Source organism: Pristiophorus japonicus, chromosome 17 (genome assembly GCF_044704955.1).
Source record: "Pristiophorus japonicus isolate sPriJap1 chromosome 17, sPriJap1.hap1, whole genome shotgun sequence".
NCBI classification, from domain to species: domain Eukaryota; kingdom Metazoa; phylum Chordata; class Chondrichthyes; family Pristiophoridae; genus Pristiophorus; species Pristiophorus japonicus.
The window spans coordinates 91,860,216-91,873,698 of record NC_091993.1 but is presented as its reverse complement, the minus strand read 5'-3'; positions in this window follow the sequence as shown (position 1 = coordinate 91,873,698).

The window sequence follows — 13,483 nt, the reverse complement described above, 5'->3', positions numbered from 1 at the left end:
CTTTGCATGAACTTACATTGGGGATAGTCACATTTACATTTACAGTTACGGTTAAACAAAAGTTGCATTTGCCTTGAGTTATGTTTTGCCTTGCCTGCACTGGCCTGGCATTTGCAGTAATGCTTAACTTAAGTAAACTTATGTTGTAATAAGAGAATGCACAACAAATGCAGAACAATTGTTAAAATGTTAGGCTTAATGTAACTATAAGAGAATGCAGAACAATTGTTAAACTCAGTAAAAATTTTATTTAAAACAATGAATTGTAAAAATTATTTTATCAATACCCTCTCCCCCACCCCCCCAATCCCCCCTTCCCCACCCGAAACAACAATGAACACACATGGACTTTAAAAATGTAACATTTAGATTGAAAAAACAACCCTCCTCCCTACCAGCGGCCACGTTTCCCTCCAGGTCCTTTCCCACCCCGTGTTTTAACACCACCCGCCTGTTTTGGTCCCTGCAAACCGAGACGAAGTTGGCATGCGGCGGGCGACAGAAAGTCTTCCTGCCGTGTTGGAGGTGTTGGCGTGGGAGACGAAGCTGGTTGTTCGTCTTCCGAGTTAAGAGGAAGTGTATCCTCCGTACTCGTTTGAGTGTTTAGAGTCGCACTTAGACCCAACACGACACCTTGAGGTGCAGCGCCGTGTCCAGCCAGCAATGCACGCCGAAGGGCATTGGTTGCGGCGGTCTGTTCTCAGCAGATCCTGGAGGGGATTCATGCCAACTCCGTTTACAGAGCAGACCAGTTGGAGAAGTTAGAGGAGAACTGATTGAACCCTTTGAGAAGCTCACGACCTATCGCGACCGTCTCCGTACACAGTGAGTTCAAGCACTCCGTCTGCCCGTCCGAGGTAGGCGATTGCTGACCTCACTGACCCGGCCTCCGTGGGGTCGGTGTGCGCAATATGATGCGCCTTGGCGTTGCCGGCTGCACACCGCTTGGTCCCGGTGAATCTTCACTCTCAACGGAGATGACCGCAGGTTCATTCCCCCCCCACAACAATCGACGGCTCCTTCTGGAGCTCCAGCTCCTCCTCCTCCTCGAAGTGAGGAAAGTGCTCCTGTTCCTCCTGCTCCTGCTCCTCCTCTTCCTCCTCCGAGGGTGACGGTACAGGTGCTGGTGCCGGTTGGACATGAACGAGCCTCTCAGGTTGACCTTAAAAACACACATGACATTTTTACAGAGCTTATTAAAACATAACAGTGAACATTACCAAGAGATGTTACATATCAATACTTTTCACTAGCCCAGAAAGCTGTAACGGCTGCATCCCCTGCTTCTTATGCACAAGGGATGCATACATGCATGACATGACATGACATCATTAGTATATCATAAGTACATTACAAGTATATTGCATATTGCATTATAATTTCAGGACATTAGATTAGTTACTTATTTAAGTTTTTAATACTGTTTTTAAAACTGTTTGGCACATTACACATTACTCACGAGACGCGTGGCTGGGCTCCGCCAGACTGCGGGTGGTGGCCAAATGGCAGTCATGGCCAACCAGGATGGCTGCACGCTTCTCTATTTCAGTCAGGGCTGCAGGTGAGCAGAGCCACCCCCTAATCCGCAAATGAGAAAAGAGCATAGCATAAGCTAATTGACTAGATAGTATCATGAAGTCACAACAGTTTAAAATGTTACATGCTGCTGGTTCAGAGCACTGTTCGGATCTTAACATGGTTTACGTAATACATTTATGAATGACAAACTTAATTTCAATGCAGAAGATTCATTGTTCTAATAAAAATTTATATTAGTAAAATATTAAATATAAAATATAAAATGCAACTTACTCTTGCTGCCGCGACCAAGCTATTCCAGCGTTTCCGGCACTGGTCCATCCCCCTCACCTCATGGGATGCAGATGAGACGACATCTGCAATCTCAGCCTATATTTTTCAGTAAACACGGGGAGGGGGTTTCCTGTGCACACTCCAAGTCAAGTCAGCCCACCTGGAATGCACCTCATTAACCAGGGCCTCATTAGCTTCATCACCGAAGGGCTTTGCACTTTTCTGCTCTGATTCTCCTTCCAGAGACATAATTTTTGCAATTTGTTTATCTTTAGAGTGCTTTTGATTGCTGTTTAACTATTCTCTCTCCTCTCTTTCCTCTCTGCCTTCCTCCTCTCTCTCTATCTCCTCTCTCTCCCTCTCGCTCTCTCTCTGCCCCTCCCCGTGCCTTGTGGATGACCCCTGACCTCCCGAAACGTGAGAAAGCCAGTTGGCCGGAAAAAAAAAAACCCACACATGTGCAGAAGCCCGTTGCTAGGGAAGCTTTTGCCTTCCACATTGTTGGACGTTCAGTGGGCGAACGTGACATCGCTGAACTTTCAGATCGCCCATTTCACATCACTGGCCTATCGCGAGAGGTAAATCGCAAAAAGAAAAATGGGCCATGTTCCAGCGATCAGTAAAGCTGAGATGTCGTACATCGCTGGAACAAAGCCCATTTTTTAGGCGATGGCCACCTAGTGGAAAGTCTAGCCCTTTGTTCCTACTAAGGTCCCACCCTACTCCCACCCTCTATTGCATTTGATCATTATATTGGTGCTGCTGTCTGCTTTTGTTCTGCAGTGTAAGCCATTGGAAAATGACCCTTGGAAATTTATAACTATTTCTCTCATCAATATTTCAATGCTTAGTGTCATCTTTTTGAAACCATAATTCTGTATTATCATTAATTACAGGCAATTATTATTGACTCAAAATAACTACCATCTATTGGATGCCTGTTGTAGGCATTAGGCACCTGCTGAATATATCAAAACACTAGGCATTAGGCACCTGCTGAATATATCAAAACTCATATAGGTTTAAAGTGGCCACATATAAAATGGCTGCCCAAGCATGATGGGAACTCAGTTAGTCAAGCAATGAACTGTTGACTGAGGCTGACCGAGCAATGACCCGGTGAGGCCCACTACCGGGAATGTCTTGGATCAACAGCTTGAGACAAGATAACTATAACGAACCATTATAGTGCCTGGTATGGAATGTCCTTAATCAATGACTTCACACAGCAGAGCCTCGAGAAACAGAGATAAGGGGGGGGCCTGCATCACATAACGAGGTCATTAATCAGCCCGAGCTGACAAGAACCGAACATACAGTCCCTGAGGTATCAGGGGAATTCTATTGGGTTAAAGAAACCTATATGTAATCTATAATCGTTATGATTGGATTGTGTCCAGCCGAAGTGGGCTGAGTAACTGTAATAAACTATTGTAAAACATATAAATATCAGTGAATTGTTTTGTTTGGTGGAGAGAGGTGCCTGGACTTAGACCAGAGGCTTCCTCCCCGCCGGCGTAAATAAAGGCTGTTTTGGCGTTGGAACCGATCCCGAGTGTTGAGTGATTCTTGCGAGAAAACATTCACACTAACAATGCCTTAATATGATTTATATTGATTTGTTCAAAATTGATTGCCATAAGGCTAATATGCCTGATTTGAAGTTTAACAAAAACGTTTTTAATTTTTATAACTCATCGTTTATTGTGTATATAGGCACCTTTGGTAATGACTCCACGAGGCAGAGTACTTAAACTGTGTAGGCTGTAGTCCTTTATTTGCAGCTCCTCGAGCGAGGACACCAAGCTGTGAGCTCCTTTTTATACTGGGTTACCTGCAGTGTGCAGGTAACCCTTAGGTCTCCAGCAGCAGCACCCTCTGGTGTACAGGTAAGGTGTGTACAGTGTAAGGTACAGTGTTACAGACATCATATAACAAAACAAGCATGCATACATAACAACACTCCCTCCTAAGCATTTTTCAAGTACTTATTGTAATGACCTGGGGAGGTGATCAGTAGTGGGCTATGGGAAGTTGTGGTGTGGGTTGTGTGGGTGCCAGGTGTGATCCCTGTACTTGAGGCTGGCCTCAGACCTTTCCCCCCTCCACACACAGACCATGTGGGTGTCACTGTTGTGGGATCCCTCAGTGGGGTAGCCATTGCAGCAGTGGGTAGGGTATATATCTGTGATGTGGGTAGTTGTGTGGTGGTGGGCAGGGCCACAGGACTGTGTGGGCTCCTTGTCCTCCAATTGGGATGAGAGTCTGGTCATCCCAAGGTTTGCCAGGAAAGCTGGAGGGTATTGGCCTCTCGCTCCTGGTGTTGGCCCTGGTGGCCAGGGGGTGTAGGGCTGGTCTGGGGCAGGTTGCCAGTGGTGCTAGCTGTGCTGCCCATTGACCACTGTCCCTGTAGTGGGTCTGCTCCCACTGGGTGTGTGCATGTCCTTCCTGGGGCATCACACTAGTTCCAAAGGTCCAGGCTACATGGTCTGGTAGCCAGCTGGACCTGGGGGTCTCCCATGGGAGGATTCCTCTAGCATTTACATTGTCCCTGTATATCCCAGTGTCCTTTAACAGTATCCTACCTGTATACATGACACCATGGCTCTGATCATACATCGTCAAGCCTACATTATTGACTGCCTTTACATTGTTAATAACAGCATTTGCATCACTTTTTTGTATCATGATCTCACCAGACATGGTTACATTAGGCATTTCAAACTCTGTCATAATCATCACACATAACAAGCTTGTTCTTAACCTTACTTACACAAGCATTAATTTCATTTTTCACATTAGTTACACCAGCATCACAATTCATGGTTACATTTTCATACTTGCACTCTTTTACTGCATTTTTAGCTTTAAAGTCCGTGTCATCTTTAAGTTGAAACTGCCCCTTTAAATGTTGTTGTTTACCGTTCTCCTTTAAGGGAGCCTTCCAATCCGATTGGCCGCTCGGTGCCACGTGTCACTCTTCCAACGCTGCCTCTCGTGGTCTGGTCATGGCCATTTTGATTGTAGGTTCTTCTCCTCGTGGTGCAGCCGCCATCTTCGCTCTCTCCTCCAATTAGGCTGTGGTGGACTTTTCTTCCTCGGGTTCCGCCATGGACGTCGAGAGTTCACCTTTCCCGATGATTTTCACCTCTTGGAGTCATGCCCCGGCCCGGAAGGAGAAGTTTGGGTTTTCGGTCCTGGAGATTTTGCCGCAGTTTGGTCCTGGAGATTTCGCCGCACAGTCGAGCTGGACAGTGGAATCTCTAGATGCAGCGATGGATCCATGTTTGCTGTTCATTGCTGGAGCCCAGAGGCTATAGCCACTTCGACCGACTTGGACCGGGTTCATCCAATTCCTTCCCAGCAGCGTGGGACCATCGCCGGTAATGATCCACAGGAGGAGTCTGTTCAACACGGCGCCCTGGGAGATCAGGACGTCCACACTGCCAACAACTGGGATTTTACCTTTGGTGTAGGTGAGCAGCTTCGCCTGGACAGGAGACAGTTTTAGTCGAGTGGCGGGATTCATCCAAATTTTTTTCAAAGGTCGTTTGGTTCATCACAGGCTGGCTCGTCTCTGTGTCGATCTCTGTGGAAACTGGGACCCTGTCGATGACTACTTCCATCGTCCACGGAGAACTTTCAGTGGAGCAGGTATAAATTCCATACTCATCTTCCAGGGGTTGGGCAACTTCATCTTCATCTATGTCAGAGCCCCGGTGATCAGCCAACTCTTTGGTGACGCGGTGAGTAATACTTTTTCTGCACATTCTCTGAAGGTGTCCTTTTTCTTTGATGCCTTTGCATGTATAAACTTTGTAACGGCACAGGATTCCTCCACAGCGCAAGCACGGGGCCATCCGGTTTGCCCCATGTGGTGTACTCAGGGTTGAGGGATTCGGGGCAACATTTCTGCCTTTAGAAGTAGCCATGCGGTGCATTGCATTTGCTGGTTTAGAGTCCCGGGGCAGTATTCGCCTGGAGTCGCTGGCCTGTACTTGAGGCTGGCCTCATCATTTACATTTGTAGTTGTAATTATGATGGATAGTAATCTGAACAATATAAACTGATATCTCCAAATGGGTATTCCAAGGATCTTATTTTTAAAAGGATGTGGACGTCACTGGCATGGCCCATTTATTGGCCATCCCTAATTGCCCTTGGTGAGGCGCCTTCTTGAACCACTGCAGACCATGTGGTGATAATTCTTTGTAGCAGTTGGTACAACTCCGAGGGCAGTAAAAAGTCAACCACATTACTGTGGGTCTGGAGTTGCATATAGGCCAGACCAGGGAAGGGCAGTGCGGTATCTTCACAGAGTACAAGCACACACAGCTTTCTAACATGGCAGGCAGCTCTCAGAAGTCTCCGGAACTGGCTGTTTCTGTTTAATTATTAACTCTGTAATTGCAGTACACAACTGAAGGAGGAACTCAAAGATATCCTTATTAGGTGGGAAATTGTGTTGGGGAAATTAATGGGATTAAAGGCCGATAAATCCCCGGGGGCCTGATAGTCTGCATCCCAGAGTACTTAAGGAAGTGGCCAGAGAAATAGTAGATGCATTGGTGATCATTTTCCAACAGTCTATCGACTCTGGATCAGTTCCTATGGACTGGAGGATAGCTAATGTAACACCACTTTTTAAAAAAGGAGAGAAAAAATGGGAAATTATAGACCGGTTAGCCTGACATCAGTAGTAGGGAAAATGTTGGAATCAATCATTAAGGATGAAATAGCAGCGCATTTGGAAAGCAGTGACAGGATCGGACCAAGTCAGCATGGATTATGAAAGGGAAATCATGCTTGATGAATCTTCTGGAATTTTTTGAAGATGTAACTAGCAGAGTGGACAAGGGTAAACCAGTGGATGTGGTGTACTTGGACTTTCAAACGGCTTTTGACAAGGTCCCGCACAAGAGATTGGTGCGCAAAATCAAAGCGCATGGTATTGGGGGTAATGTACTGCCTTCGTGTTTTTGGGGGCAAAAACACAAAGGCAGAATATTATCTGAATGGCGGCAGATTAGGAAAAGGGGAGGTGCAACGAGACCTGGGTGTCATGGTTCATCAGTCACTGACAGTGGACACACAGGTACAGCAGGCGGTGAAGAAGGCAAATGGTATGTTGGCCTTCATAGCTAGGGGATTTGAGTATAGGAGCAGGGAGGTCTTAATACAGTTATACAGGGCCTTAGTGAGGCCTCACCTGGAATATTGTGTTCAGTTTTGGTCTCCTAATCTGAGGAAGAACGTTCTTTCTATTGAGGGAGTGCAGCGAAGGTTCACCAGACTGATTCCAAGGATGGCTGGGCTGTCATATGAGGAGAGACTGGATCAACAGGGCCTTTATTCACTGGCATTTAGAAGGATGAGAGGGGATCTCATAGAAACTTATAAAATTCTGATGGGACTGGACAAGTTAGATGCGGGAAGAATGTTCCCGAGGTTGGGGAAGTCCAGAACCAGGGGACATAGGCTGAGGATAAGGGGTAGACCATTTAGGACTGAGATGAGGAGAAACTTCTTCATTCAGAGAGTTGTTAACCTATGGAATTTCCTGCCGCAGAGAGTTGCTGATGCTAGTTCATTGGATATATTCAAGAGGGAGTTAGATATGGCCCTTATGGTTAAGGGGATCAAGGGATATGGAAAGAAGGCAGGAAAGGGGTACTGAAGGAATGATCAGCCATGATCTGATTGAACGGCGATGAAGGCTCGAAGGACCAAATGGCCTACTCCTGCAACTATTTTCTATGTTTCTATCCACATCCACAGTGTGGAGCTACAAACATTACAAGCTTACAGACATTACACTTCTCCCTCCTTAATGAAGAAGTTATTATACCAACATGATACATAACTTGCATGTTTATACATAACAGGATATAGACTTATTTTTTCCATATTTACAAATTTAGCTTAACCACTTGTTTTCTGTTTCGAAGAGGATACCTTCGCTCTCGAACAGAACCATCCAAACATGGTATCGAATCTAAACTCATTTGAGGCTCATCCTGAGGAACGTTTTCCTCCACGGAATTTTCTTGATTTTCATTTGAACTCACTACAACTTCAGGCTGTTTGTTTTCCTGACTCAGACTCAGACTTTCATTCTGATTCTCTCTTGGATTTGTTTCCAATACATTAGATGTAGGATTTGCTACTGGTATATCAAAACTATCTGATGAGTCAGAAATAATTGAATCATTCCCACCTTCAACTCCTTCCATGTCGATAGGTAAAATATGATCAATATGAACAAACCTAACCTGTCCATTATCAAACATCTTTACCAAATATCAAATATGTGCGAAGACCACATATCTTCACCATGCTTCCTGGTAACCACTTTACCCATTTATGGTAATGGTTCTTCTCTCTCACCTTCTGATTTAATTTCACACTTCTCTCTTTTACTCTACCTCTATCATGATTCTTTTTCTGTCTTAATTGTGTCTCTTCTACGGACTATGCCAAGTTTGGTTTTAACAACGAGAATCTGGTTTGTGGCTGTTGTTTGAGAAACAACTCTACTGGTGTTCTAGCAGTAGTTGTATGAGAAGTATTATGATATGTAATTAGAAAATCAGCTAATTTGCGATCTAATGACAACTGTTGTTTCTTTGGATTTGGATCCAACATTTGTTTGATGAAGGCAAGTTTTGCAATTTGTACAGTGCGCTCTGCTGCACTATTCGAAGCAGGGTGGTATGTTTCACACCATTTTTGCTCGTGAATTGTGCAAATTTTTCTGAACGAAATTGTGGTCCATTCTCCAAAACAATTTCTTCAGGGAGGCGAAATGAAGAAAATAAACTTTGCAAAATGTCCAATGTTTTACTTGTTGTTATTTTCCGCTTTGGAAACACCTCAACCCACTTCGAATGGCTATCAATCACAATGAACAATTGTTGTCCTTCTAACTCAGCAAAATCAATATGTAGCCATTGCCACACCCTGGGAGGCCATTTTCATGGCTATAATAGTACTGATGGCGGTTGCTTGCTTACTAATTGACATGTCGTGCACTGACTCATGATGTACTCTATATCTTTATCAGGCCCAAACTGGAACGCATTGAGACGCAGCTACGGACGTACACCAAAGAGATCATCCCAGTGCTGAGCAGTGCAAACTTGGTGGTAACACATAATGGATTACAGAACCGGCTGCCACTCTGGATCATTCCGGGAAATGGCCCCGCGCTCTTGGGGAGGAGTTGGCTAGCTGAGATGAATTGGAAATAGGGGAATGTGCACGCCATTTCATCCGTGGAGCCAAGTTCATGCTCACAGATCCTGCAAAAATTCGGGTCACTGTTTCAACCTGGTGTCAGAATATTCAAGGCACTAAAGTAGTGATACGCATCACTCCGGACGCCAGACCAGTGCACCACAAAGCCAGAGCGTGCCGTATGTGATGCGTGAAAAAATTGAATGTGAACTGGACAGGCTGCTCATAATTTCGGCCGTTGAATTCAGCGACTGGGCAAGTCCCATCGTTCCCGTCCTCAAAGCAGATGGCTCGGTTAGGATTTGTGGAGACTATAACGCCACCATCAACTGAGTAACGCTGTACGACCAATACCCGCTTCCGAGAGTGGAGGACCTTTTTGCCACACTGACAGGTGGCAAGCTGTTCACGAAGTTGGACCTCACTTCGGCCGACATGACTCAGGAACTGGCTGAAGAATCCAAGCTTCTGACCACCATCATGACACACAAGGGATTATTTGTCTACAACAGGTGTCCGTTTGGCATTCATTCGGCAGCCGCTATCTTTCAGAGAAACATGGAAATCTTGCTCAAATCCATTCCTGGAATGAGCGTATTCCAAGACGACATTCTCATAACGGGTCGAGACACTGAAGAACACCTCCACAACCTGGAGGAGGTGCTACGCCGATTCGATCGGGTAGGCTTGCGGCTGAAAAAGGCCAAGTGTGTGTTTTTGGCCCCAGAGGTTGAGTTTTTGGGCAGGAGGATTGCTGCAGATGGGATCTGGCTCACTGAATCAAAAACGGAGGCGGTCTGCCGGACGCCCAGGCCCGGCAACACGTCGGAGTTGCGATCATTCCTGGGACTTTTGAACTATTTTGGGAACTTGTTGCCGAACTTAAGCACGTTGTTGGAGCCGTTACACATGCTCCTGTGTAAAGGTTATGAATAGTTTTGGGGGGACTGTCAAGAACGGGCTTTCAATAAGGCGAGGGACCTGCTGTGTTCCAAAAAACCATTGACTTTGTATGACCCCTGTAAAAAACTGGTTTTAACATGCAATGCGTCATCCTATGGGGTTGGGTGTGTGTTGCAGCAGGGTAACGATGAGGGCCAACTCCAACCGGTGGCTTACGCCTCCAGGTCGCTCTCCAAGGCAGAGCGTGGATACGGCATGGTCGAGAAGGAAGCACTCGCGTGTGTGTACGGTGTGAAAAAGATGCACCAGTACCTTTTTGGTAGACAGTTCGAGCTAGAGATGGACCACAAGCCGTTAACATCCTTGTTGTCTGACAGCAAGGCTGTCAACGCCAATGCGTCAGCTCGCATACAGCGCTGGGCCCTCACGCTGGCTGCATATGACTACACCATACGGCACCGGCCAGGCACCGAAAATTGCGCTGACGCGCTCAGCAGGCTCCCACTGGCCACCACCGAGGGGGCGTCGGAACAGAGCGCCAAAATGGTCATGGCCATTGAAGCTTTTGACACTGCGGGCTCCCCCATCACAGCCCGCCAGATCAAACTCTGGACCAACAGGGACACCCTCCTATCCATGATAAAGAAATGTGTCCTGACTGGGGATTGGGCGCCCACACACAGGGCGTGCCCCGAGGAAGTCAGACCGTTTCAGAGACGGATGGATGAGCTCTCCATCCAAGCCGACTGCCTACTATAGGGCAGCCGGGTAGTCATGCCCCACAAAGGAAGGGAAGCGTTCATCAGGGAACTCCACAGCGAGCACCCTGGCATCGTGTTAATGAAGGCCATTGCCCGGTCACATGTATGGTGGCCGGGGATTGACTCAGACCTGGAACACTGGATTCGCAGGTGCACGACGTGTGCCCAGCTGGGCAATGCCCCCAGGGAGGCCCCACTCAGCCCGTGGCCCTGGCCCACCAGACCATGGTCACGTATTCACGTAGACTATGCGGGCCCGTTCATGGGGAAAATGTTCCTGATCGTTGTCGATGCATACTGGAAGTGGATCGAGTGCATCATATTGAACTCGTGCATGACATCCATCACCGTGGAGAGTCTGCATATGGTTTTCAGGACCCATGGCTTGCCGGACATCCTGGTCAGCGACAATGGCCCATATTTCACCAGCCATGAATTCCAGGAGTTTATGTCAGGCAATCGTATCAAGCACGTCCGGACAGCGGCGTTCAAGCCGGCTTCCAATGGCCAGGCGGAACGGGCAGTCCAAGTCATAAAACAGGGCATGCTACGCATCCAAGGACCCTCCCTTCAGTACCGCCTATTGCGCCTCCTGCTGGCCTACAGGTCCCGCCCGCACTTGTTCACGGGAGTCCCGCCAGCAGAACTCCTCATGAAACGCACGCTCAAAACGTGGCTGTCCCTCATTCACCCAGCCCTGGCAGACATTCTTGAGGGCAAGCGCCAGTTCCAAACCGAGCTCCATGATCGAAACTCAAGGGGGAGGTGTATAGAAATAGATGACCCAGTATTTGTTCTTAACCATGCTTTGGGACCCAAGTGGCTTGAGGGCACCATAATTGGCAAAGAAGGAAATAGAGTCATGGTGGTCTGACTAAACAATGGGCAGATATGCCGCAAACACTTGGACCAAGTAAAGGTTCAGCATAGACACGGTAGAACCTGAAGAAGAGCACGAGATCGCACCCACACCACTGCCAGCGGACGAGCAACAAAGACAGCCCTCAACATGCACAGTCCCTGCGGCCAGCCCGGACAGGCCGGAATCACCTCAAGTGACAGAGATGCGTGCCGAGGCTCAGCCACCAGAGCCACAACTGCGGCGCTCCACGAGAGAGCGTCGACCACCTGACAGATTTAACCTTTGAAACAAAAAGACTTGAGAGAGGTGATGTCATGTATTTAACCATCTTGCAATGACATAGTCATGTAACTGTAACTCATGTACACTGTACCTGTACCATAGAAATGCATATCCTGACCACAGGGGGTGAACTTGCAGGATACATTCCTCACCAGGGTTTCCAGGTATAAAAGGGGAGGTCCCACCCAGGGTCAGCACTCCTTGGTCCTGACAATAAAGGTGAAGGTCACAGAGTGACCATGTCTGATATATCCATGCCTTGTGTGAGTTTGTAGTACGGTACAGGGACACTACGCGGTCTATGTGGCCTGCCCAGCAGAGCTGATCAAGTGTGGTCAGTGCTTCAATGCTGGGGATGTTGGCATGCACGAGGATGCTAATGTTTGTGCGTCTGTCCTCCCAGGGTATTTTCAGGATCTTGCGGAGACATTGCTGGTGGTATATCTCTAGTGACTTTGAGGTGTCTACTGTACATGATCCACATCTCTGAGCCATATAGGAGGGCGGGTATTACTATGGCCTTGTACACCATGAGCTTGGTGATAGTTTTGAGGGACTGATCTTCAAACTCTCTTTTCCTCAGGCGGTCAAAGGCTGCACTGGAGGCAGTGTTAGATCTCATCATCAATGCCTGCTCTTGTTGATAGGAAGCTCCTGAGATAGGGGAAGTGGTCCACGTTGTCCAGGGTCACGCCGTGGATCTTGATGTTTGGGGGGCAGTGCTGTGCGGTGAGGACAGGTTGGTAGAGGACCTTTGTCTTACTAATGTTTAGTGTAAGGCCCATGCTTTCATACGCCTCGGTAAATACGTTGACTATGTCCTGCATGCACAGACGCAGGCGTCGTCCGCGTACTGAAGCTCGACGATAGAGGTTGGAGTGGTCTTGGACTTGGCCTGGAGACGGCGAAGGTTGAACAGCTTCCCACTGGTTCTGTAGTTTAGCTCCACTCCAGTGGGGAGCTTATCAACTGTGAGGTGGAGCATGGCAGCGAGGAAGATTGAGAAGAGGGTTGGGGCGATAACGCAACCCTGCTTGACCCCGGTCCGGACATGAATTGGGTCTGTGATGGATCCGTTAGTAAGGATCACTGCTTGCATGTCGTCGTGGAGTAGGCGGAGTATGGTGACGTACTTTTGGGGGCATCCGAAATGGAGGAGGACGCTCCATGGACACTCGCGGTTGAAAGTGTCGAAGGCCTTTGTCAGGTCGAAGAAGGCCATGTATAAGGGCTGGCATTGTTCCCTGCATTTTTTCTGCAGCTGTCGTGCTGCAAAGATCATGTCTGTTGTGCCCCGGAGGGGTTGAAATCCGCATTGCGACTCCGGGAGAAGCTCCTCGGTCACGGGGAGAAGACGGTTGAGGAGAACTCTAGCAACGACTTTCCCAGTGATTGATAGCAGGGAGATTCCTCTGTAGTTGCTGCAGTCGGACTTGTCCCCTTTTTTAAAGATGGTCACGATCACTGCATTCTAAGATCTCCTGGCATGCTCACCTCCCTCCAGGTGAGAGAGATGAGGTCGTGTATTCGCGCCAGTAGTGCGTCTCCGCCATACTTCAGTGCCTCAGCAGGGATTCCATCATAGAAACATAGAAAATAGGTGCACGAGTAGGCCATTCGGCCCTTC